Source organism: Orcinus orca, chromosome 6 (assembly GCF_937001465.1).
Source record: "Orcinus orca chromosome 6, mOrcOrc1.1, whole genome shotgun sequence".
Lineage (NCBI taxonomy): Eukaryota > Metazoa > Chordata > Mammalia > Artiodactyla > Delphinidae > Orcinus > Orcinus orca.
Genome location: NC_064564.1, coordinates 86,829,943 through 86,854,797, shown reverse-complemented (window position 1 = coordinate 86,854,797; position 24,855 = coordinate 86,829,943). Strand labels below are relative to the sequence as shown.

At 42.3% G+C, this 24,855-nt stretch overlaps 1 long non-coding RNA gene across 1 annotated transcript in view; it reads left to right on the top strand.

The window, feature by feature from the left end:
• The window catches only part of LOC125964736 (uncharacterized), a 169,158-nt gene that overhangs the window by 8,682 nt on the left and 135,621 nt on the right, over positions 1–24,855 (top strand). The window contains exon 2 of the long non-coding RNA XR_007477985.1: positions 6–8,749. This is a non-coding gene — a long non-coding RNA (uncharacterized LOC125964736). The remainder of the gene's footprint in view (positions 1–5; positions 8,750–24,855) is intronic.

Below are 24,855 nucleotides of genomic sequence, written 5' to 3'. Positions count from 1 at the left end.
TTTAGATCCCCCTTAGAATGGGAAAGGACTTTAGATCTAGAAATTAAGATTTTTTAAGCTCAAGAGGAAGCGGAATGATATGGGCTTGGGAATCAGGAGGCCAGGAATATTCCTTTATTGAGGACCTACCATATCCACAGGCTGAGGGTGCTTGATGATGACACAGTTCCCCAAGGAGCTCTGTGTCCTTGGATAGGCAGGCCGCTTGTCCTCTTGTGCCTTCAGTCTCCGCACCTGTGAAATGGGCCAGTCTCCCCACCTGTGAAATGGGGTCCCTTCTAGTGCTATCATTTTTTACTTTAAGTACAGAACTCCCAGTCTCCTTGAGATCTGCAGCCCGGGATCAGTGGCAGAACCAGAGGCAAGGGTCCCACTGTCTGGAGATGAGTGAGTAGAGGCAGGGAAAGATTCACTCTGCCCTCCAGGGAGACTGCCATCATGCCTGGGCTCCATCTGCTGTGAGCACTGCATAAGCTCTGCAAACAGCAGCTGAAGATGGTGGATTTGGGCAGCATTAAGCTGTATTAAGTTGAGCTGTTTCTACAAAGAGTACATTTTAGGATAAACATGGCACCAGAGACACGCTAAGAGGATGTAGCACTTGTAAGAAGTGGCTTCATGCCATCCCCAGCAGCTGGTGCAGAGAACGGCTCGCCAACTCCACCCACACGTTGGTGTCTCTAAGGAGAAAATTGCACAGCACCCCCTTCCTCTGTTTATTCCAGGAAGAAACACCCCTTGAGGCCTTAGGCACATGACCCAAGCTGAGCCAATCAGAGGGCTCCAACCTCCTGGCTACTGTGATTGGTCCAAGGATGATCATGTGACCCAAACCAGGCCAACTGGAGTCCTTTCTTGGGGTTTCTTTTAGCTGGTGGGAAAGAATCCTCTCCTGATGTGATGGAGAGCTTGTGGAAGACAAATCCACACCCATGGAGAAGCCTGTCTGTGGCAGGATGAAATGAAGCCAACAGTTAGAGATGAGAAGCTGAGAAGAAAGTGTCTTGGTGTCCGAGTCCCTGGTACCAGACCTCCCTGAGGCCAGCTCCACCCTTGCCCTTCTTGGTTACTTAAAACAATAAAATGCCTTCTTTGCTTAAGCTTTCTTTGTTAAGAAATAAAACGACTTGAGTTTTATTTCTCTCACACCAAGGCAAGAGAATCTGAAATGAGACCAACATCTTCCATTTATTGAGCTTACTATGTGCTGGGAGCTTTCCACTGCCTCACCTTATGGAATCCTGCACACAGCCATGTGGGCCATGATTATCATGCCCATTTTACAGATGAGGAAGCTGAGATGCAGAGGGATGAGGGACTTATGTAAAGTCAATCAACTGTTAGTAAGTGACCAAGCAGGGATTCAAACCCAGGTTTGGCTAACACCAAAAGCCACGTGCTTAGCCCTTTTACCACAGTGCTCACTCACAGCCTGAAGCCTCACCAGTTTTCACCCTCTGGGCAGCCGCCTTCAGAACAGACAGCTTCCATGACTTGATCTTTTGTGTCTTGGCTTCTTGTGTTGTGATTGAATTGCAAATAAAATTACCGTCATAAGTCATTTTTCAATAATGAGGTCTTAGGATGGCTCTTGGCAGCATAGCAGGTTAGAGTCAGTCTCCATGTTTGATTTCTCCTCACACTTTCACCAAGCTGAGCAAATGCTTTTTATCAACATCCCTGGGAGTGTGACATTTCTGATCCTATCAAATCCTAGCCTTAAGAACTGCAACCAATGTTCTCTCCAAAGGCTTAGAGAGATGAAGTGACTTGCCTAGGTCATCCAGCTTGTCAGGGCAGAGCAGAAATTGGAGCCCAACTCTCCATTTAGTTTATTCCTTTTCCAATAAATTTTTGAGTCCTTACAGCCCTCAGGGTTTCAAACCCTCTGCCACAAGACATTGGTGTCCAGGCACAGATGACGGTGATATTGATGCTATCACTGGTAGAGGGTGGAGTAGAAAGCCCCACCTTTTTGCCTTTAACCAGTGAGAGTTTGAGTTTCCCTCATTAAAACCTCCCATGGGACCTTAGACAAAGCTGTGGGCAGGGAGTTGGGGCAGAGTACCTGTCTTCCCTCCAAAAACAGAGGGTTCTCTCAAAGCCAGTGTAGAATGGAGGGAACACAGGAGAGCTCTGGGTTAGCCTTGGCACTGGCAATGAATCTCTGAGTGACCTTGAATATGTCCATCAAAAATAGCCACTCTTATGGAACAGTTTTGAATGATAGCTAGATACTCATAGCTATCCAGTGAAATCCCACCTGACAGATGGGGAATCTGAGGCACAAGGCAGTTAATAACACGTCCGAGGCAACGTGACACAATTAGCAAGTGGCAGAACTGGGATTAGAAGCCAGGCAGTCTGATTCCAGAGTCCATTCTGTTAACCACTTCACTGTATCAGCTTCCTTTTGAATTGTGAGTCAGGGTATTCTCTGCAATCAAACCATTCCAGATTTGGCAGGAGAAGGGCACACTGGATAGTGTGATTCTGAGGTTGAAATCACCAGTTTTGTATTAAGATAAAACTAGAGTAAATTTATCTAGTCTTCTTTAAAGGCAGCTCACATGGCTTCTTTTATTATTTGAGAAAAAGGAAAAAAGTCCCATTCTCTGCCATTCACGTGGACGAGCGTTATCTCAGCAGGGTCTTTCCCAGTTCTTTACAGTTTGCGAAGTTAACTGCAATGTCTCTGAGCTCAAAGGATCCTCTGGCAAGGCAAAGAGAATTGTCTCCCATTTTACTGCTGAGAAAACTGGGACCAGAGTGGGGAAAAAAATTTGCCACCTGTGTGTGCATGCGTGCATGTTTGTGTGTGCACGTGTATGTGCGTGTATGCGTTTGTTTCTGCGCGCAGATCCGTGGATGCTCCCGCAGACCTGGATCCCAGCTGTGAGAGGAACTCACAGTTGTGATGCTTGGAGGGGAGCGTTCCAGCTCACTGCCCGTGTATGGAGTCACTCAGACTTAGCTAAGTACACAGCAGTCAGGAGCCTGAGCTGCAGCAGCTGAAATCAGTGGGCAGCACAAAAATGTAGGTGTAGCTCCCTCTCCACTCCTTCCTTCTCCCCCACCTCCCACGGGGTGGAACTGCCTGGAACAGGCCTGGCCCAGCCTATGGGTCTGCACACGCAGCATCCAGGAACAACTGCAGGGCAGCTCTGGGGCACATGTGGAAACACGCACCCTGATATCCATGGATGTGTACACACATGGATTTCTAGAAGGAATACTCAGGAAAGGTCTGGGGCTCTGAGTTCTGGTCTGGCTCAGCCTCTGACTCTCTGGTGACCTCAGAGCCTTGACTCTCCATCTGTATAATGGGCATGATGATGTCTGCCTCCCAGGGTTGTTACAAGTATCCAGAAAAAGATGGCAGGGTCCCAGAACTCTGGATCTGCAGGAGCCCTGGGAGGCAATTAGCCTAATGCTCACATTTCACAGACAGAGCTGCTGAGGCCCAGAGAGGGACACAGAGCAAGTCAAGCACAGATTGGCTAGAACACAGGCCTCTGGACTCCCAGGACTCACACACCAAGAGTGGCCCTGAAAAGAGCAAAGTGCTGTTCAAGGCGAGTTCTTGCTCTTGCATCTGAACATCCACGTGGAGGTGATTTTGAGACCAAAGTGCTTTGTAAACAGTATTTATTAACACAAATTCACGTGTACTGTGCCAAGGTAGGGGGGGAAGGGGTGCCCTCTTTCCTTCTGAAATATTAGCTCAGATAGGCATACAAAAGACTTTGTGAATCTGTTTGCTTAACATATTTGATTAGCTTTCTGCCTACAAGTTCATACTAAGCTCTTACATATCTGCTGGGCTCTTTATTGACAGTGTATCAATTCAGCTTTCCCTAAAAGATAAGCTCCAAGATAGAAGGAGAGGCAAGGCAGCCTGGTTTTAGGGCCACCAGGAGTGTTTGCCCAAGTCCCTGACCCTGCGCTTACCCATCTGTAGACTGCCAGGCTTGCATTCATCTTGGCCCCTGCCTGCCCTGGGCCCTGGGACCCGCCCCAAACTCCGCTTCCTCCCCTGGACTCTCACTTTGCCCTCTTACTGCAGCTCTCCATACACACGCCTGCCTGTCTGTCAGCTTGGGTGCTCCTCCGGGCAGGAACTGAAACTCCAGTGCCCCTCACAGGACCCAGCCCACAGTCGCTGCTCAGGAAATGGGACAGCTCCCAGGTGAACTTGGAGTTCAGGCATGCAGGTCACAAGAGGAAGGAAGAACCTAAAGACAGTAGGTGAAGCATTGGGAAAGCCAGCATTCCTTTCTCCCTCGACTCCTGCTACCCAAACTGTGTAACATTCCAGCCAGTGTGACAGGACTTCCTGGTTGATACAGAGTCTCCTGCTAATCATCACATCTGTTTATTCTGCACATACCATGTGCCAGGCACTTCATATATGTTACTTCTAATCCTAGTCAGCTCTAATCCCATTTTCAAGATTGGGACCCAAAGCTCAGAAACCTCCATTTATTTGCTTCAAGGAGAGGAGTTAGAATCTGACCTCAGGTCTGTCTGATTCCCAAGGCCATGCTTATTTTATGACAACATAGGCCCCTTCCTGAACTCTGATACTCCCAGGAGACTTGGGACTAAGGGATTTCCTTCTGCAGGGCTTTCTTCTTATTGTAGAGGTAGGGAGGACAGGCTCTTCCTGGACCCTGCCTCCTTCATCCTCTGACCTTAGTTTTCCTACGGGTACAGTGAGGAAAGGGACCAGATCACCCAAACTTATTGGTAGTTCTGACAGATCATCCACATTCTTTGCTTGGGCTTTTAGGAGCAAAGATGAGGGGACAGTGGGGCAAGGGGAGGACCCAGTTGTAACTGCTGTTCTCAGAAGGGGACAGGGAAGGACCCAGGCTGCCTGGGATGGTGATAATTCATCTCACTGGTCCATAGCCCATGGAAACATGGAATCCAGGAAGGTTTTCACATCTGATGAGGAGTAGAATCACCTGGGGATATTTGCTAATATGCAGATTCCTGGGTCCAGCTCCTGGAGGACCAGGGTGATAGGTTTGGGGCAGGGATAGGATTGTGCATTTTTTTTTTCTGATCATTTCTGTTTCTTTTTTTAAAAATTTTATTGAAGTATAGTTATTTACAATGTGGCATTAATTTTTGCTGTACAGCAAAGTGACTCAGTTATACATATATATATTCTTTTACATATTCCTTTCCATTTTGGTTTATCACAGAATATTGAATATAGCTCCCTGTGCTACACAGTAAGACCTTGTTTATCCATCCTATATATACTAGTTTGCATCTGCTGATCCCAAACTCCCAATCCTTCCCTCCCCCACCCCCTGCCCCCTTGGCAATCACAAGTCTGTTCTCTATGTCTGTGAGTCTGTTTCTGTTTCATAGATATGTTCCTTTGTGTCGTATTTTAGATTCCACATATGAGTGATATTATATGGCATTTGTCTTTCTCTTTCTGACTCACTTTGCTTAGTATGATCATCTCTAAGTGCATCCATATAGCTGCAAATGGCATTATTTCATTCTTTTTATGGCTGAGTAATATTCCATTGTGTATATATATATATATATATATATATATATATATATATATATATATATCACATCTTTATCCATTCCTCTGTCGATGGATATTTAGGTTGTTTCCGTGTCTTGGCTATTGTAAATAGTGCTGCTATGAACATAGGGATGCATGTATCTTTTCCAATTACAGTTTTGTCCAGATATATGGCCAGGATTGAAATTGCTGGATCATATGGCAACTCTATTTTTAGTTTTTTGAGAAACTTCCATGCTGTTTTCGATAATGGCTGCACCAATTTACATTCCCACCAACAGTGGAGGAAGGTTCCCTTTTCGCCACACCCTCTCCAATATTTATTATTTGTAGACTTTTTAATGATGGCCATTCTGACTGGTGTGAGGTGGTACCTCATTATAGTTTTGATTTGCATTCATCTAATAATTAGCAATGTTGAGCATCTTTTCATGTACCTATTGGCCATCTGTATGTCTTCTTTGGAAAAATGTCTATTTAGGTCTTCTGCCCATCTTTCAATTGGGTTGTTTGTTTTTTTGTTATTGAGTTGTAAGAGCTGTTTGTATATTTTGGAAGTTAAGCCCTTGTCTGTTGCGTCATTTGCAAATACTTTCTCCCAGTTCGTAGGTTGTCTTTTTGTTTTGTTTATGGTTTCTTTTGCTCTTCAGAAGCTTGTAAGTTTGATTAGGTCCCATTTGTTTATTTTTGCTTTTCTTTCTATTGCCTTGGAGACTGACCTAAGAAAACATTCATATATATAAAAAAAGAAAACATTGGTATGATTTATGTCAGAATGTTTTGCCTATGTTCTCTTCTAGGAGTTTTATGGTGTCACGTCTTATATTTAAGTCTTTAAGCCATTTTGAGTTTATTTTTGTGTATGGTGTGAGGGTATGTTCTAATAACTTCATTGATTTACATGTGGCTATCCAACTTATCCAACACTACTTGCTGAAGAGACTGTCTTTTCCCCATTGTATATTGCCTCCTTTGTCGAAGATTAATTGTCCATTATTTTGGGGTTCTTTATTCTGTTCCATTGGTCCATATGTTTGTTTTGTGCCAATACCTTCTTGTTTTGATTACTATAGCTTTGTGGTATTGTCTGAAGTCTGGGAGGGTTATGCCTCCTGCTTTGTTCATTTTCCACAGGATTGCTTTGACAATTCTGGGTCTTTTGTGGTTCCATATAACTTTTAGGATTATTTGTTCTAGTTTTGTGAAAATGTCATGGGTAATTTGATAGGAATTGCATTAAATCTGTAGATTGCCTTGGGTAGTATGGCCATTTTAACAATATTAATTCTTACAATCCAAGAGCATGGGATACAGGATTGTGCATTTCTGACAAGCACTCCAGATGATATTCATAGCAGCACTATTTTTAATAGCCAGACATTGGCCAACCTAAGTGTCTTTCAATAGGAGAGTGGATAAATTGTAATGTATTTGTACAATGGACTACTATGCTTCAGTGAAAATGAAATAAACCATTGCTACACTCAAAAACATGATGACTCTTACAGACGTAATATAGAGTGAAAGAAACTAGACACAAAAGAATACATATTGTATGATTCAACTTATAAGGATTTTTTTTTTTTTTTTTGCGTTACGCGGGCCTCTCACTGTTGTGGCCTCTCCCGTTTTGGAGCACAGGCTCCGGACGCGCAGGCTCAGTGGCCATGGCTCACGGGCCCAGCCGCTCCGCGGCATGTGGGATCTTCCCGGACCGGGGCACGAACCCGCGTCCCCTGCATCGGCAGGCGGACTGTCAACCACTGCGCCACCAGGGAAGCCCTATAAGGATTTTTAAAACTTAGAAACGAAAAAACTAATCAGGATAATATCTCTCAGGGGTATTGTGTGTGTGTGTGTGTGCGTGTGTGTATCTGGCTTTTTTAAAACTGAGGTATAGTTGATTTACAATATTAGTTTCAGGTGTACAACATAGTGATTCAAACTTTTTATAGACTATACTCCTTTTAAAATAATTATAAAATATTGGCTATATTCCCTGTGCTATACAATGTATCCTTGTAGCTTATTTATTTTATACATAGTAGTTTGTATCTCTTAATCCCCTCCCCCTATTTTACCCCTCCCCCTTCCCTCTCCCCATTGGTAAACGCTAGTTCTCTATGTCTGTGAGTCTGTTTCTGTTTTGTTACATTCATTCATTTGTTTTATTTTTTAGATCCTACATATAATTGATAACATACATTATTTTTCTTTCTTTGTCTGACTTATTTCACTAAACATAATACTCTCCAGGTCCATCAATGTTGTTGCAAATGGCAAAATTTCATTTTTTTTTATGGCTGAGTAGTAATCCATTATATATATATATATATATATATATATATATATATGTATTTCAATAGGAGATTGATATATGTGTGTGTGTGTGTGTATATACATACATATATATATATATTTACACCAAGTATGATTAATTTTGTTTGTATCTAACCTAAAAACAAGATTCTGTGAACTGATCCTTAAGCAGCCAGGTAAATCAGGAATTTTAGAACAGCTCTTTAAGAGAGGATAAAGCCAAATGAAAGAAAACACCTCAATCCTAGATATCTAAATACAAAAGAGAAAATATCAAGAAGCAAAAAGAATCGTATATATTTATATATATATTACATCTTCCTTATCCATTCATCTGTTGATGGGCACTTAGGTTGCTTCCATGTCGTGGCTATTGTAAATCATGCTGCTGCTGCTGCTGCTGCTGCTGTGAACAATGGGGTGCATGTATCTTTTCAAATTAGTGTTTTCACTTTCTTTGGATATATACCCAGGAGTAGAATTGCTGGATCATATGGTAGTTCTGTTTTTAGTTTTTTGAGGAACTCTGAGGGGTATTGACTCGGAGGGGGCAAGAAGAAGTCTTCTGTGGTCTAGGTAATTTTCTTTATGTTAATCCACATGACATAGACATTATATATGTTTGTGAAAATTCATCTATGCACTTTACTGAGTGTCTATTTTACGTCAAAATGTTTTTCGTTAAACTTATTTATTTATTTACTTCTGGCTGCATTGGATCTTTGTTGCTGCACACAGGCTTTCTCTAGTTGCAGTGAGTGGGGGCTACTCTTCGTTGCAGTGCTCGGGCTTCTCATTGCAGTGGCTTCTCTTCTTGCGGATCACAGGCTCTAGGCACGTGGGCTTCAGTAGTTATGGCACGTGGGCTCAGTAGTTGTGGCTCGCAGGCTCTAGATCGCAGGCTCAGTAGTTGTGGTGCACGGGCTTAGTTGCTCCGTGGCATGTGGGATCTTCCTGGAACAGGGATCAAACCCGTGTCCCCTGCATTGGCAGGTGGATTCTTAACCACTGTGCCACCAGGGAAGTCCCTACAGCAATTTTTTTAATGTTAAGAAAAAATAGTAGGTAGTGGAAATCTCAATGAACTCCAAAATGCTGCCATCAAGGAACTATATTCCCTGACCAGAATGCAAAGCTAGAATTAAGTTATTGAAAGATAGCTCCCCCTTGCAATTCCATACACCTGGAAATAAAAAACCCTTGTAAATAACTCTTGGGTTAAAGAGAAATCCAAACGGAAATTACACTATTTAGAACTGTATGATGGGAGCACCATTTCTTAGTTCTTAGTAGATAGTAGGTACTTAACAAATAGTTGTTGAATGATTGGATATCAGATCTGTGAGATGTTGCCAAAGCAATACTCAGAGGGAAAGGTATAACTTTAACTGTCCTCACTATCAAAAGAGAAAACTTTAATAATAAGGAGTGGGATCACTAAACTTTCAATCCAAAAGGCTAGAAAACAATAAAATAAACCCAGAGAAGTGTACGGAAGAAACAGGTATAGTTAAAATGAGAAATTATTGAAATAGAAACAACCAAATCAAGCAAAAAACCCAATACAAATGATCAACAAAATGAAAAGCCAGTTCTTTGAAAAGCTGATAAAATAGCCTGCTCTTAGGAATAATTAAGGGAAAAAAGAGACACAAGCAACATCAAGAACAAAAATAAGGGCAGGGGTTAAAAGAGGAATCTGACTACAGACACAGAGATTTAAAACTATAGAAGAGAAGTAAATAGTGAGGAAAGTAAGGACAGGCATACACAATGAAGGGCAGAGAGCTTCCTGGAGTCGCCTGTCTTACTAAGATTCAGAGTAATGGCAGAAGTGGGGTGGGAGGTTGGGTGAAATAGGTGAAGGGGATTAAGAGGAAAATTTCCATTTATAAAATAAATGAGTCATGGGAATGTAATGTACAACATAGGGAATTTAGTCAATAACATTGTAATTACTTTGTATGGTGCCAGATGATTACTAGACTTATTGTGGCAATCAATTTGTTTTGTATATAAATTTCCAGCCACTATGTTGTATGTCTGAAACTAATATAATTTTGTATGTCAACTATACTTCAGTTATAAAAAACAAAACACAAGCTTTGGTTTGCATTAGATGAAGTTTCGTTTATCTATCCCCAATACAAAAACAAAAACAGAACAAAGCAATGGCAGAATCAGGCAAAAACCAATGCCGTCAAGGGTTGCAGTGTGTGTCCTTGAAGGGCAGAAGCACAGGTCCCAGATTGGGTATGCAGAGTCCCCTGGAGACAGCTCAGCCAGTCTAGACCTCCCATCTCTGCCCCAACTTCCCCTACTTGCACTTGTTTCCTCTTTGACCTCAAGAGGGCTGGCACTATGTGAGATCTCTGGGCCCTCCCACTTCTGGCTGCTTCACCTCTAGGATGCTTGGTGCAGGGCCCCTCTCTCCAACCACCCCAAGGCATTTCCTCCTGGGGTGGTCGGGCTCAGCATACCTCCAGCCAGGCTTACTCACTGGGAAGTCGGGAGCCACCCCACACAGAACTCCTCCTCCCTCCTGAAAGCTGTCTGGGTCAGGGACCCGGGCCAGGGGAATCTAGAGCAGTGAGAACGCTGGTCCCCTGTTGAGAGATAGCAGGCACATCATCTCCTACAGTGTCACTCTGCTACAGAACCCATTTTACAATCCCTACTGTACACCCTTCTCTACCCACACCCGCCCTGTCTTTTCCTGAGTCCTACCAGTGGTGTGTTGGTAAATGTTTAACAAAGGCTCTCTTAAAAAAATATGTATGCATATATATCTGTACGTAAGTTTGCTATACATTTTCCTGATACAAAGAATGTGTGGCACACAATTTACAAATAATAATATGAAATACTCTTTATTGTAAATTCCATACACCTTTAACTTCAGTTCTGCTATTCCTTGTGAAATCCACTATTGGTTTTTATAATTCTATCAACAACAGTAGCATTACAAAATCAAACTATGAACAAATGCTTGGTTATCATAGGATTCAGCCAAGAAGTCACTCATGTCACTGAGTGAAGTTCTTTCATAAATGTTGGCTGATATATTCATTTACACTAATGCGTTAAGACAAAAGTGAAATAATGAAGACATATAATGGAACTTCACTCAGTCATTAATGACAAAGATAACTTTTTTGCTGAATCAGATAATAGTTTTCAAGTATTAGAAGTATTTCCTCATATTTTGGTGCTATTCATAATATTAAAAAAAACTGTAGACATGACAGACTTTTAAATTTAATCTGCATTATTAACATTTTCTCCATCACTTTTTAAAGTCCAGAATCCAACCTCTAGACAAGCAACAAAGCATTAAACCAAGTCCTGATTTGTAGCATTTGCCCATTTCCATGGTGTAAATACTCCCACCACTGCCAGTTTCAAGCTATTGACATGATGTCACTATCAGCATGGAGTTGGGGAGAGATGCATGGGAGCAGACCATTACATATTATTCCCACCATACAGGTACAGTAGATGTGAAAAACCTCAACCTCATAGATCATAGTAAAATAATTAGGAAGTGATGAGTTTGGAGTGTTACCTTTGTTTCAAATATTATTTATGAAATTGTAAGTTCATATAATTTATTTATTTGTTAAAACTGTGGACTTCTCCTATCCTCCCCTTTCCTTTTTTTTTTTCTTTAAATATTTATTTATTTATTTGGCCGCACCTGATTTTAGTTGAGACATGCAGGATCTTATTAGTTACGGGATGCGGGATCTTTAGTTGTGACATGCGCGATCTAGTTCCCTGACCAGGGATTGACCCCAGGCCCCCTGCATTGGGAGTGTGGAGTCTTAACCACCGGACCACCAGGGAAGTCCCGTATAATTTATTTTTATTAATGGCTATGTCTAAGCACTGACATGCGAGATTCCTGAAAATTTAGCAGTCAGCTCTCATGAGCTGGCACACACTGGCTCCAGCATGCCATGTGTTCTCCCTGATTAATCCAGGCAGAGGCCTCTCTCTCTCCCAGGTGCTTTATGAGGGCGGGCACCAGGTCCGATCTGCCTCTGTCCCTGACGGCCGTGTCACTGAGGAAGCGTGTGCCAAAGCCACGCGTTGAAACAGCCTCTCCACCCCAGCCCCAGATGCCTTCCATGACCTGACCCTCCTGGTGCACGGTCACCACTCCTCCACTCTGCCCTTTCAGGTATCCCTGCGGGCCCCATGGAAGCTGTAGGAACAGGTTCTCAACAACAGGGCAGCCACTCGACCTCAGTCTCCCTATCTGTAAAGTGATAAGGAAGGAGGGGATGGAAAGAAGGAAAGCACAGTGATATTCCTTCCAGTGTTTTTTTTCTTAGGCCTGTAGTTGTGGGCTGTTCTATTCAGCTTGGACATGCTATTTAGTGTCTTGTGGTTTCTCATGTAATATCATAAGCAATTTTCTATATTCCTGTATAGTTTTCAAATTTTTCGCTATTAGTGAATGCATAATGTCATATTTTGTTTAATTAAAATTCATTCGAACTTTCCTTTGAGACATTTATGTAGTTTTTGGTTTTCTGGAACCAGTTTTACCTCATCATCACCAGCATTGAGTGTTTTCATTTCAGAAAATATATGCTAATGTAAACATCATAGACTTTATTATTGTTTAATGTACTTTTGTTTTAATTCCCAGTGCTATTGGACATTTTTCTGTCAACTTTTCTACTAGTTGTCCCTGCACTCTTTTTTGTGTGTCTTTTTCATTTTTATTTTTTATACAATTTTTAAAGATTACAGTCCATTTATGGTTATTACAAAATCCTGCACTCTTAAATAGAGAGCACAGATCACAAAGCAACTTGATTCTTAGTGTTTTGAGTCATTACCAGCACCAGGAGCTCTGGAATGTGTAGACTTTCAATCCAGACTATGATTCTGAGTGAATACAGCTGTCCTTTATACTCTTTTGGACATTTCTCCTGTCAGGCTGTTAATTATTGCTTTTTGCTAGGGTCAGTAGGCCAACTTCTTGAGTCTTTGTTTGCTTCTACTCTAAAAAAACAGACACAATAACGAAGCTTGTTAGAACTGCCTGGAAGAGAACACACTGGGCATTGGAGCCCAGTTGCTTCATTGTGAAGAAGGTGGCTGTCACATGGTACAGCCACCCAGAGGCCTTACAGGCTTATATCCTAACTCTTGGCTGACTTCTTGATGTCTGAGGATGTTGGATCAGTGATCCCCAGAAAGGGGAGTGACTGCATTTGGTTTTGTAAAAATCATGCTGGTAGGACAAATGTGGGTAGCAATATCTATACATGTGCATTGAGCTTGACACTTTATGAAGTCCTCTAGATCTGTCATAGAGCCTCGTGATACCCTTATGGGGTAGATGTGGCTTTAACCACTTTATGAACAAGGATGCTCAGACCTGACAAGATTCTACGTCTTACCCAAGATCCCTCAGCTAGTGTGTGGTGGGGGTGGTCGTGGACCTGGGGATCCGGACCATTGCTCCCCAGCTACATGCAAGATCTCCGTGACTTGAGCTCCTGTATGTCTGCTCCTTCACATGTTCACTCATGTTCAGAACGCAGGATGTGGGGAAATTGCCCTTAAGTACAACAAGGGAGAACCAAGTGGGTGTGCTCACAAGGTCTTTTGTTTGGGATGGTACCTGTTTATCTGACTCTTCCCCGAATCACTAATAATGTCTTTGCAGCCAGGAGACGGGCCACCTGTATTTGAGACATGGGCGTCTCTTTTTGGAATTCATAAAGTCATGATTAAATCCATCCTGGTGCCTTGTGTTAGACAAATTCAAGAAGAGAGGGGTGACTGTGGGGAAAGAGCCACTAATGCCATCATGGTGACACCCATGGGGACTCTGGGATTTCTGAAGGCAGGGTAGTCTGTGAGATTCTGTGGAACATGAAGGATTCCCTATGGGTAGCCCTCCATAGAAAAGATATTAGTCCCAGTGTAGTGAGAACACAGCACGGAAGAAGGTGCCCGGGCTGTGGACAAACCGCAGGGACTTCTCCCAGACAGCTCAAGGCTGGAATCTTGCCTGCCACCTGTGTGACCCTGGGCAAGTCACTCAACTTCTCTGCTTTGCCTGCACCCAGGAGACCTGGAAGTGGTGGGAGACTGCCCACTCCTCCCCCTTTTCCTGTAACCATGGGTACAGAGGTGTAAATACTCCAGCTCCCTTGCCCCTAAACAGGATGGCTCTGAGGTGTGACTTTCACCAGAATTTCCTTGAGGGGTGAGCCAAAGGTATCTTCCGAATGACTTGTTTGATAATGTACCTTTGCTGGGCCCCCTTTCCTTTCTGATCCTACTTCCCTACTTCCTTACTAGTTTTCTTGGGAGCACTTGCTAGTAAATCACTTGCACATGACTCCTCCTACCAAGGTTGCTTCTGGGGAGCCTGATTTAAGAGGCAGCCGTAGAGATGCTGCTGCCTTGGCTGTAAGATGGAACTCAAGCAAGCTCACAGAAACTCCTAGAGGGCTTTTCTGCCACTCACTTAGAAAAGGAATCTGCTAGGGGATTGTGCGGGAGGAGGAACTGGATAAAGGCAGTCTGAAGGTACAAACTTTCAGTTATAGGATAAATAAGTACTAGGGTTATAATGTACAACATGATTAATATAATTAGCACTGCTGTATATTATATATTTAAATTGTTAAGAGAGTAAATCCTAAGAGTTCTCATTACAAGGAAAAAAATTTTTTTTCTTTTTCTTTTATTTTGTATCTACATGAATGCTGCATATTCACTAAACTTATTGTGGTAATCATTTCATTACATATGTAAGTCAAATCATTATGCTGTATACCTTAAACTTATGTAGTGCTGTAGGTCAATTATATCTCAATAAAACTGGAAGAAAAAAATACCAAAAAAAAGGGAAACCACTAAAAATTTAACCTTTCAATAAAGCATTAAGCAGACTTTTTTTTAAGCTCTTAAAAAAAAAAACCATTTACCTTTGTAGCACTTTAAAGGAGTTTTCATACTCATGGTTTCATTTGAGCCTCATTACATTGCTGATATAGGAAGAAATTGGTATCTCCTTTTTTCAGATGAGGAAATTGAGGCCCAAATGGATGAAATGATTTTGCCTAAAGTTACCCAGACATATTATACATGGCAGAACCAGGTGTAGCAGCCCAAGTTTTCTATGTCCTAGTCCAGTACCAGTGTGTGCCACAGGGCTTTGTTTTGATAGTGTAGTTGATGAAGTGTTTTCAGTGATTTTTAATAGTGTTTGTTAACATACTTATAAATCCTTATGTAATGTCCTCAGAGCTGGCCCACTCCATTCTTCTTTTTTTTTGTGTGGGGGGGGTGCTGGGCCGCAGGGCATGTAAGAACTTAGTTCCCCAGCCAGGGATCAGACCTGCCCCCGCTACATTGGAAGTGCAGAGTCTTAATCACTGGACTGCCAGGGAAGTCCCCTACTCCATTATTCTTAAGAAAAAAAACTTTTACATAAAATTTCCCGTTATAAATATAATTTATTCTCACCACATAAAATCTGGGATATACAGAAAAAAAGAGCAATATGAAAAAATTCTCATAATTCCAACAGAGTTTCTTCTAGTTTTCTAGCATTTTCTTCTAGCCCTTTCTTTTTTCTATGCATAATTATTTCTTCGTGTGTTAAATACTTAGAATAATTATTCTTGGTTAATACCCATACTTTGATAATGCGCAGTCATCTTTATTGATATGTAAGTGCCGCTTTCTTTTTTTCTAATCTCCATGCTTTTCTTTCACAAGATGAGCTTGGTCTGTCTTGTGCTGCAAAGTAAGGTAGTGCTCAAAAAAAAAAATGGTGGGGGCAAGTCAAAATGACACAAGAATCATCTTGAAGAGGAGCCCACCAGCCAAATCTGGGATAATTTAAACATCAAAATAATTAATAAAATAAGGAATAATAAACCATTGAAAAAATAGGAATCTATGAATCTGTACTGATAATAAATGGGTGACTACATAGGGAAGAGGCAAGGGCTCTTGCTTACAGTAAAATGCCAACCAATAAATGTGAAGGGAGTGCTAGGGTTGGAAGATTATCATTTTGCAACCATCATGGTAAAGCTTGGTTGTAATAAGAATCATCATGCTGACAGAGCTCTTCAAGCTGAAATGAAAGGATGCTACTTAGTAACATGAAAAACAAATGAAAGTTTAAGATACACTGGTAGTTCCCAGGAGACCACTCTGTGTTCATTCTAGACCATCTAATTTGTTATAAGTGAAAACTGATTGATTCTTTTAAATTCTACTGAGTTTGTTTGTTTATTTCTGGTGTCTCTAGATATGAGAGAAGGGAAACATAGTGTTGGATGTCTCTAATTGTTGTAGGGTAAGGTGACCAATCACCTTTCTGCCCATACCTGCTAATGCAAATAGCAGTTTCCCACACACACAATGTAAACAGCCTTGTCTCTCCAGATAGTATAGTCTGTTGTTTTATTTTTAATGATAAGTAAAAAGAAAGAAGACATTTCATGTTGGATGGTGGTAAATATTTATTAGAAACCTCCCAACTTGTTTTCCAGTTTCATACAATTTGGAAAGAACGAAGTACAAGTCAGGGAGACAAATATTTGAGAGTTATGTGTGTGTTTAAAGAATGTTTACCCAGTCCAGGTAAGAATCATTTGCCACTAAAAGGTTCCCCATGCCCTGTCCCCCTCACCATGTCCCCCTGCAGAAGGTCAAGTGGCCTTATGCACAGGCTCATTCCCTGCATTCCTGATCAAGGGGCACACAGGGGTGGGGTCAGGAGCAGAGGCCCATAGTTGTAGGGGCAATTCAGATACCCCATACCCTTCCTTCAAAGGCTGAAAAGCAGAGGCTTGGGACTTGCGTCCATTTTGGATAGAACTTTAGAAAAAGAAACAGGTAGACCAAGGTGTAGCCATCATTAAGACCAGTGACCTCAAATGACATTTATGTAGTATATGATGGTTCATCACGTATGTCTCATCAGCCTGCTAAAGAGAAAAGGGGCATTTCTTGAAGGCTGAGTTCCAGCCCCAGCTCAGCTACTGACTCCTTGGGTAATCTTGGGCAGGCAACTTGTCTTTTCTGGATCCCGATTTCCTCATTTGTAAAATAAGCGACGGAGTAGCTAATGTCTAAGCGGGTCCCTGGCTCCTCCTTTGTAACCCACATGACAACTCTGAGATAGGTAGATTAAAATGACTGAGGCTCACCGAGTGGAAGCGTGTTGGCCAAAGTTGCAGTGCAAGTGGGTTTGAACTCCCTAACTCCTGTGTTCTTTCTATTACATTGAAGACCCCAATGCAGGGTTGCCATTAGAATTTTTGTACTCCAAAAGGCATTGCAGGTGAAGGAACAGTGTGGGTGAAGGCCCAGAATCCCGTCTTTGTAACCCAGGCACATCTGCTTTCCTCTCATGCTCCTTACTTTCCCTGTATGGGTTTTAAGAATTGGCTTATTGATGTTATGTAACCTTTGTTTTCCATCAACACTGAAAGAAGAGCCCACAGACAGACAGAAATAACCCTGGAATGACAAGAATGCGGCCTTCTCTTTTAGGCTTGTCAGCAAAAGATGTGCTGGCTGATTGCAAGTGGAGAAGTGTTGAGCTGAGAAGCGCCCCCAACAGGCCACATAAGCAGCAGCGACAGTAGTTCACAAGATGGGAACTTTCTATGCAGCCACATACCAGTCTCTGCTGAGAGCTTCACCCACGTCATCTCATTTAATCCTCACCATAGTCCTAGAGGTGGGAAACGTCATCATCCCCCCTTTACAGAGGGGAACACCAAGGCCCTCTGAGGTTAGGGAGCTTGTCCAGAGAGTCTCCATATATGCGTTGGGTCTTCGTTGTTACGCGCGGGCTTTCTCTAGTCGCAGAGAGCGGGGACTCCTCTTCGTTGTGGTGCACGGGCTTCTCTTGTGGTGGCTTCTCTTGTTGCAGAGCACGGGCTCTAGGAGCGCAGGCTTCAGTAGTTGCAGCATGCAGGCTCAGTAGTTGTGGGGCATGGGCTTAGTTGCTCCACGGCATGTGGGATCTTCCCGGACCAGGGCTCGAACCCATGTCCCCTGCATTGGCAGGCGGATTCTTAACCACTGTGCCACCAGGGAAGCCCAGATAAGGTCTGTTTTTGCTACCGCATGACCACTTGCTACCTTCCAGATTATTTTGGGAAAATGTGCAAATCTGTAGTTGCGCACATGCACACAGACACAGACACACACACACACACAAGATTTAATGGGAGGAAATGGTGGCTGGTGGGTGTGGAAAGGAGGAAGATTTCCTTTTCAGTATATATTCTCTACCCTTTCAAAATGTTGACCCATATGCATGCATTACCAGTTGAAATGAATTAATTAAATTTAACAAAAAGTGGCTTCGTATGTTAGTTTCCTGTGGCCGCTGTAACACAGTACCACAAACTGGGTGGCTTAAAACAGCAGACATCTCTTCTCTCACAGTTCTGGAGGCCAGAAGTCTGTAATCAAGGTGTCGCAAGGTCACTCTCTTCTCCGAGGTTCTCAGGAGAATCCATGCCTTGCCTCTTCCAGCTTCTGGTGGCCTCAGGCTTTCCTTAACTTGTGGCCACATCACTCCAGTCTCTGGTCACATTGCTTCTTCCTCTTCTCTGTGTGTCTCTCTTATAAGGATGCATGTGATTGCATGTAAGGCTGTCTGAATAATCCAGAATAAGTTCCTCCTCTCAAGATCCTTAATTTATTCACATCTCTTGCTCTACAAGGTAATATTCAGTCTTTTGCTATATGCAAGGTAATATTCACAGGTCCAGGGATTAGGATGTGGACATGTCTTTTAGGGGTCAGCTTTCAATACGTAGGAATTAGCAAGTAAATCTTCACCCCTTCCTGTCAGATGTTATTTTCCCCCAGTGTATCCCTCCGGATAGGATGCTGGTGTCTAAACAGTCTAAGCGGTTGTCAATTTGAAGCTCATCTAGAGTGTTTCTGTGGCCTTCTTGGAGAGTTATATGCCCAAGCTTGGGAGTTAGCCTGGGTGGGTTCTAATTTCAACTCCTCCATTTGCCACCGGGGAGGCCTTTAAGAAAACCAGTAGGCCCATTTTGCCAGATTAATATTTCTAAAGTACAATTCTGATGACATTACATCTCTTCCTTCAGGCCTTCAGTGGCTCCCCAGTACCCACCAAATGAACTGCCCATGCCTTGCCTTAGCATTCAAGGCCAGATTCTCTACTTCTATCACTCTTTTGGCCCACTGCATCTCGTGTACCATACACACACACACACACACACACACACACACACACACACGCACACACGCATATGTACACACACCAGGCTTGGCTTTGTATCACAAGCCCCTCCACTAGTCTCATCCCCCCCTAGCGAATAGTGGCTCTTTGTGGGCAGGAAACAAGCATCTTATGCACTGTCAGAGCCAGGAACAAGAAATGCCATAGGATAAGTGTTCAATGGTGTTTGTTAAGTTGAATTTATATAAAAATAATAGAAACTATACTAGAAGGACCCTAAATGGTTGTGTGTTCAAAATCCTTCATTTTACAGACAGGGCAAGTAAGACCCAGACTGGGAAATTACATTTTCCGGCCCAGTCTTTCAGGAAAACTTGAAGGATTAGAATAAAAAATTGAAAGGTTCCACTTGGGGCCCTATATTTGGGAAACTGTATTTATTTGTAATGGTGTCAAATGGCAAGGAGCATACATTTCATGGTGAAGTTTATCTGTTTTAAAGAAACAAATACAGTTTTGTTCCTTTCTTACTATTCTCTGGCTGTCACCAGCAAATTCCAACCCTAGTCTCGCAGATGGCCTGGTTAGAATGCTCTTTAAACTTCACTCTAATTTTTTTCTAACCCTTTCTTCCTCAGTTTTGAGCCTGAACTGCCCTCCAGATTCAAAGTTTTGGAGATGTTTTTGAGTGTCCTCCTTTCCCAGGGAAAACACAGGCAGGCAAACGAAAGCTGCCCCACACAACAAATCCTCCTAGCTGTGTAAAACCTCAGAGAGGCAGGTCAGTCTTTGCCGTCATCTTTGTCATCTGACCACACCTGTGGCCATTATGAGAACCAGAGCCACCTCCTAGCCCTGCGTGCTTTTTATTCGGAATGTGCAGTGTCTGTCAGCCATGGATGAATACCCAGCAACGGAGGGCCCAGAACTGTGGCTCAGACAAGCTGACTGAGGAATTAGAAGGATTTTGTAATAAGCCCATTCATTCTGTCGGATTGAAATACCTTCCAATTCCCCACAGCCAAGGACAGCTGTACTTTGGTTTGACATTTTATATGGCATTTTATGCCTGCCTGAAAGCAGGGGTGCAGGTCTGCATAGTCTCTGCCAGAGACTGGGACTCCAGAGACCGGGGCTGGGATTCTGGAGCTATTACTTACCTGCTGAAAGGGGTCTTGGCCAAATCACTTAAGCCCACTGAGTCTCAACTACCTCATCTGTAAAAGGCTCTCACCAGGACTACATTAGAATATGTAATATTAGAATATTTACAATTATCAGGATTTTAAACTATAAGGTATTGTGCAATTGTTCATATTACAGCCAATGTGGAAGAAAGGGAAAAGCAAAACTTGGTGGTTGAGGGAAGGTTGTTTATCTCGATTTTCTGTATAACGTAAAGTGTGAATTCACCTGTCTCTCCTGACCGTGGTTCTTTGACTTAAGTCTGAGTGAGGGAGGGGATGGTCCTAGGACCTGGGGTTGGAGGAACTTCCAGGGGGACCCAAGAGGACTTAGCTATAGGGAGGAGGCACTGCTGGGGGCCAAGATGCTACCTCACTGACACTCAGGGTCATCTAAGCAGCCCTGCACTTCTCTGCATCCTGTGAGGAACCTCTTCATTACTCCTGGGCTCCACATAATTGAAACCACCAATGTCTCTTGGAAGGCAGAATCTCATCTTAAATTGTTTTCTTTGTTTATACATTCATCAAATATAGAAATAAATGCTAATGCTCTTGGTATAATGTTAAGTCAATAAGTAAGAGACAACATTGCAAAGTGGGATCTCCACTATGTAAAAACTATATATGCATAGGTGAAAATGCTAATAGTGGTTGTATTTGAGAGAATAGATAACGGTCTTTTTTCTGCTTTTCTGTATTTTGTAAAAACTTAAAAGGGCTCATCAATTATTCCTGTAATAACAAAGATTCTATTCAGATATACTTTAATACCCCAAAGGGAAAATCCACTTACATATTTTCATGAAAATTACATATACAGCTTCAGTAAAAATTGATGATGACATAATATGGACAATTTTGAAAATAAGATATTTTATGAATACTAGATAGAGATATCAAGTTCAACCACTCAATAAGTACAATACAGATGAAAGTATATTATAATAAATTTCTTATACAATAAAAATATCTGCATGATCAAAAATGCATTCAGTTTCTGAAAATCGTATACTTATAAGAAGGAATATTTGATACATTTAGAAGCACAGCACAAATGTAAAAGAATTGGGGAAGCCTCTTGGGGTTTGTTGTAATAGAATTTAACCTACATTTAGCCTCAAAAAACACTGTCAGCTTGTTCAGAGTCATAGATTGGAATTAATGGAGGAATGTATTAATATTTACACAGATGTAGTAGAAACGTATGTTCTATAGCAGCGCTATGCAAACTTAGGTTCTGTGGAACCGTTATTGGGCAAGAAGTCTTGGATGTCACCTGAGGAAAGAGCTCAGTGGTTAGAGATGCTAGGTAAACCCCAGGGTACGGAATTCAATACGCCTCATCATTGCTTGACTTCTTGGAGCCTCAAATATATTGATTTTCACTGTGAATCTCCAAGAGGGGTGTGCAATATGTGGCATTTGCTCAAAGCATTTGACCAGAAAATCTCCCCCCTCCCCCAAAGGACGCTTCACATTGGTATATGCAGTGTCACAGGCATGCAAAGACTTTATCTTTTCAACTTTTATTTTTGAACCCATGAAGCAGAGTTTGTCTCTCTGTATTGTCACAAAAGGGGTGTTTTATGAATTTGAAGCACAGGTACAGATCACAGTAAACCATGTAATGAGTCATGTCACATGGAACCGAAGCCTAGTTTCCACTCATTCCGTCATTCTCTTGCAGAAGCTGGGCTCTGATGAGACACCAGAAGGCCAGAAGGGACTTGTGAACTTCATGACACGTTCCATGCTTTGATGTCCTTTATAAAATGGCTTAGGAATGACATGCAATTCTGAGACTTACCCCTCCCATCCCCCAACACACATATGCACACCCTTTGCTGGCATGCGAAGCGTGCTTAGAAAGGGGAAGAAAAACTCACACCACAAAACCCCACATTCCTTTTGAGGGCTGTATGTGTACACACCCTGGACCTTTGACCCTCTTTCCCTGCTGAACAGGGGTTTTTGAGGCTTTAAGTCAGGAGTCCTAGACTGTTAAGATGCCACTTTACCAGACCCCAGCCTTATGGTTTCAGCGTTTCCCTTCTTGGGGGCTCTGTTTCTTCATCTGTAAACTGGGGCTAATGAGCCCTGGTCCCGTCTAACCTCCTAGGATTGCAGTAAGGATAAAACACCTGGTGGCGAAGTGGTTGAGAGTCTGCCTGCCGATGCAGGGGATGTGGGTTTGTGCCCCAGTCCGGGAAGATCCCATATACTGCTGAGCGGCTAGGCCCGTGAGCCATGGGCACTGAGCCTGCGTGTCCAGAGCCTGTCCTCTGCAGCGGGAGAGGCCACAACAGTGAGAGGCCCATGTACCGCAAAAACAACAACAACAACCAAAAAAAACAGAATAAAAATGATATGAAAAGTTGGAAATGTGAGGCTTTGTTACACTATTACAAGTGGAAACAGTCAACTTTCTGTTTGTGAGGTGGTGGGTAGTGAGAAAAAACAGGACAGGCTGGAAAACCTAGTGAATGTTCCCCAAAGACTCCCAAACTTCTCTCAGCCCCGCTAGTCCCTTCACTACTTATTCAGCCAATCTTTGTCTTCTTACCAAACACAGGGCTTCCATTCACTCTAAAGACAATGAAAGCAGGGAAAGACAGGACACATGAAATAAAGTGTGTCTAGAACACCATCCATAGCCTTTTTTTTTTTTAATTTGTTTTTGGCTGCATTGGGTCTTCGTTGCTGTGCACGGGCTTTCTCTAATTGCGGTGAGCGGGGGCTACTCTTTGTTGTGGTACGCAGGCTTCTCATTGCGGTGGCTTCTCTTGTTGCGGAGCATGGGCTGTAGGCGCGTGGGCTTCAGTAGTTGTGACTCTCGGGCTCTAGAGCACAGGCTCAGTAGTTGTGGCGCCTGGGCTCAGTAGTTGTGGCTCATGGGCTCTAGAGCGCAGGCTCAGAAGTTGTGGCGCATGGGCTTAGTTGTTCTGCGGCAAGTGGAATCTTCCTGGACCAGAGCTCGAACCCATGTCCCCTGCATTGACAGGCGGATTCTTAACCACTGCGCCACCAGGGAAGTCCCATAGCCTTTTTTTTTCCCCCCAATTCTGATAAAATGTTTATACCACTGAAAAATACATTCAGCTGAGCATTTTATTTAAAAATCATATGCCAAAAAGAAAAAAGGCATATGGTTAGAAGTATCTGAAACAGCCATAAAAACTGAAGAAACAAGAAAAGAGTTCAATAGCAATTCACCACACCTCTGAATCTGGGGAAAATTGCCATTAATTATAAGGCAGACAAAAATGGATTCAGAAGTCCATCAAAATGGCAGAGAGAGTAGGAAGACCTGGCATTGCATAATGTAGATTCCAAGTGGTTGTTTAAAGTTTCTAATTACAAAAATGAAAAACATAGAAGTACATAGTGTGTGTGTGTGTGTGTGTATAAATATATATATATGGCTATTTCTATAATTTTGGAATGGTGAAAGCCTTTCTAAGAATGACTCAAAGACAGAAACCATAAAGAAAAACATTGATTTGATTTATTTTTCTATGTAAAGTTAAAAATTTTTATGTATTAAAAAACCATAAACATCTCATACATGGCTAGTGGGATTTTTAAATGATGCAGCGACTTTGGAAAATAGTCTGGCAGTTCCTCAAAATGTTAAACATAGAGTTATATGACCCAGAAATTCCACTCCTAGGTATATACCCAAGATAAATGAAAATATATGTCTGCACAAAAACTTGTTACATACAAACTTGTACTTTATAATAGCTATAAAGTAGAAACAACCCACCTGGCTATCAACTGATAAATAAAAACTTGGTCTACCATACCATACAATGGAGTATTATTCCGCCATAAAAAGGAATGAAGTACTGACACCTACTACAACATGGATAAGCCCTGAAAACATGCTGATGTATACTAAAAGCCACCAAATTGTATACTTGAAAAGAGTGAGTTTTATGGTATGTGAGTTTTTTTTATCAGTAAAGCTGTTATTTAAAAAACAAACGTTGGGCTTCCCTGGGGGCGCAGTGGTTGAGAGTCCGCCTGCCAATGCAGGGGACACGGGTTCGTGCCCTGGTCCGGGAAGATCCCACATGCCGCAGAGCGGCTAGGCCCGTGAGCCATGGGCGCTGAGCCTGCGTGTCCGGAGCCTGTGCTCTGCAACGGGAGAGGCCACAACAGTGAGAGGCTCGCGTACCACACACACAAAAAAAGAAATAAAATAAATAAATAAAAAATAAAAAACAAACGTAATGGCAAAGCTAATGACAAATGAAAAAAATTGCAACATTTCACATAGATGGGTAATATCTATAATACACAAGGGGTGCTTATATAAAAATTAGAAAATAAATAGGCCATTAAAAATTGGCAAAAGCTAAGATACGCATTTCACAGGAAAAGCAGCACAAAAGGGGAGTAAGCATTTTAATATTTATGCTCATTTTGAAATTTCGATGTTACTGTGATTTTAGACCTGCTGCTAGATGTTATCCTTTAGTATGTTCATAATAAAACTCACATTTTACTATGTCATATTCTGAGAAGGGGTCCTCAAGCTTTATCAGAATGCCAGTGTGTCTATG